Genomic DNA, 2,366 nt, shown 5'->3' with positions numbered 1-2,366 from the left:
AGAGACTCATAAAGAAGTCTCTAACATGAAAGAGAAGAAATGAATATGATTTTCTTTTCTGAAATACTGATGGGAAAAGTTATCAGGTCTTAACCAACAGAGTCACTGAGTGTTTTTGAACTGCCAACTTTTTTGGCTAAAAGTTGAGCATTTGATCATTGTGTCATATACTTTTGTGGTCCAGGTTCTCCTGAGTATAACTTACATGCATCGACCTTTACATGCTGAAGATGAACATTTCTCTTCATGTTGAGCAGTGTTAAGACGTCATATAGATTTCATCAACGTCAGTGCTACTGCTATTTTTTGCTCCTTGAGTATTTATTGTAGCATATGGAGAATATGCTGTCCTATTTATTGTTTGTTTTCTGGACCAATCTGTAATGTCAGAAACAGCTGCTGAGGTTGTGATGACTAAGAGCGACACTAATAATGGTCCAAAATCCTATAAGAAATATCAAAGAAGAATCGATGCACTTGGGTTATGGTGTTAGAGAATAATATTAACTCTATCATGGGGCTGCCTGCAGGACAAGCAGGAATAAGCGCACATCAGATGCTTCTTGGAAGCATTCAAGTACGACTTTATCTCCCTTATTTGAGCATGTCATTAGGAGGACCACACCTGGAGAATGCCTTAGTGCTTGGTAAATTAGACTGTCAATGACAAAGAGAGTCTTTCCAGGAGATAAATTGTCACAAAGGCTGCAATGATGAGTCCAAAGAGAGGAATGATTCTGAGCATAGTGCACTTCCGGCCAGTATTTCATGGGATCTCTGGGAGTTGAAGCCAACTCAAGGGTAGCTAACAACATATCAATATTATTTAGGTAATTTGAAGTTAAAATTATTATATAAACATACATTTGTATTGACTGGAATGAAAACATTGAACATCTATCTGATGGCTTGGAGAAAATTTGGAGCTCATATGAGAATTTTTTCCTGCATTAAAATTTTTTGTGGCTTTTTTTTGTTTTTACATTTTATTAGGGACTCATACAACTCTTATCACAATCCATACATATGCATACATCAATTGTATAAAGATCATCTGTACATTCTTTGCTCTAATCATTTTCAAAGCATTTGCTCTCCACTTAAGCCCTTTGCATCAGGTCCTCATTTTCCCCTCCTTCCCCGCTCCCCCCTCCCTCATGAGCCCTTGATAATTTATAAATTATAATTTTGTCATATCTTTCCCTATCTGGCGTCTCCCTTCACCCCCTTTTCTGTTGTCCATCCCCCAGGGAGGAGGTCACATGTAGATCCTTGTAATTGGTTCCCCCTTTCGTATTAAAAAAATTTTTTTACATGCATGGTTAGTGTTTTATTTTTGGAAGAATGGTTCTAAAACATCACACTAAATCAGGTTGAAAGGTAAAGTTTAAAATAGACCGTTTTATAAGGATCAGTTATAACATATGTAGTGCTGGTTCACGCTACAAAATCTTGATCTCAGCATATGATACACTCGTTGGCAGGAGCACCAGGGATTCCAAACCAGCCAGTCATCATTTTCCTCTCATCTGCATAGACTTCTTCTCGTTAGCTGCCTTCTGCTTTTGTTGCATGATCTCAGAATCCCTCTGCTTCCTCTGAGAAGCAGTCAAGCTATCCTCTTTTCTTTTTCTCTTGCTAATCTCCTGGGTTTTCTTCATGTTTTTCTGGAAGGCAAGTTTTCTTTGATTTCCACGGGCCATGCCGACCACAGGGACAGAGCGACTCAGAGAAGCAATGGTTCCCTCCCACGCACGGCCGCCGTCACCACCAGCCGGTCGGGAAGGCAGCGCCCCGGCCCTCCGCGGGGCGACCCACATTAAAATTTTTATAATGAGATTGGTGGCATAGTGGTTATGTGTTGGGTTGAGATCTGCTTGCCAGTGCCTACTCTGAAGAAGAAAGATAGGACTTTCTACTTCCATAAGCAGTTAGAATCCCAGAAACCCACGGGGGCATCACTATAAATTGTCATCAACCCAATGGTAGTGAGTTTGCATTTTTTTTTAATATTTCTAACTTTAACAACAAACAGCAATAGTTTGTACCCTGAATTGTAAACTGAGAATATATCGATACCTATTACTTTGAAGTCTGCCTTTGGAGAAATGGTGAAATAGAGAAACCCCATTCCACTAAAAAGAAGGCAGGTTCAGATACATGAAGGTTCCCTAGAGTCTGTGCTTGGTGGTCCCTAGAGAGGTTGGGGAAACCACAGCTTCTGAGAGGAAAACATCACTGACTTGTCTCTTTCACATCTGCTGAACCCATGACTTGATGTACTAAGGTTTGTGTCTGGGCTCACAGTGACTTCCCATCACTGTGTCTCTGGCACAGTAATACACGGCTGTGTCCTCAGGATTCAC

At 40.4% G+C, this 2,366-nt stretch overlaps 1 pseudogene; it reads right to left on the bottom strand.

The window, feature by feature from the left end:
* Nucleotides 1-1,384: 1,384 nt before the first annotated feature.
* LOC142430718 (small EDRK-rich factor 1 pseudogene) lies at nt 1,385-1,703 on the bottom strand (annotated as a pseudogene).
* Between the last annotated feature and the right edge of the window lie 663 nt (nt 1,704-2,366).

Source organism: Tenrec ecaudatus, chromosome 17 (genome assembly GCF_050624435.1).
Source record: "Tenrec ecaudatus isolate mTenEca1 chromosome 17, mTenEca1.hap1, whole genome shotgun sequence".
Taxonomy (NCBI): Eukaryota; Metazoa; Chordata; class Mammalia; order Afrosoricida; family Tenrecidae; genus Tenrec; species Tenrec ecaudatus.
The sequence above is the reverse complement of the archived record's forward strand: the minus strand, read 5'-3'. Positions and strand labels throughout refer to the sequence as shown.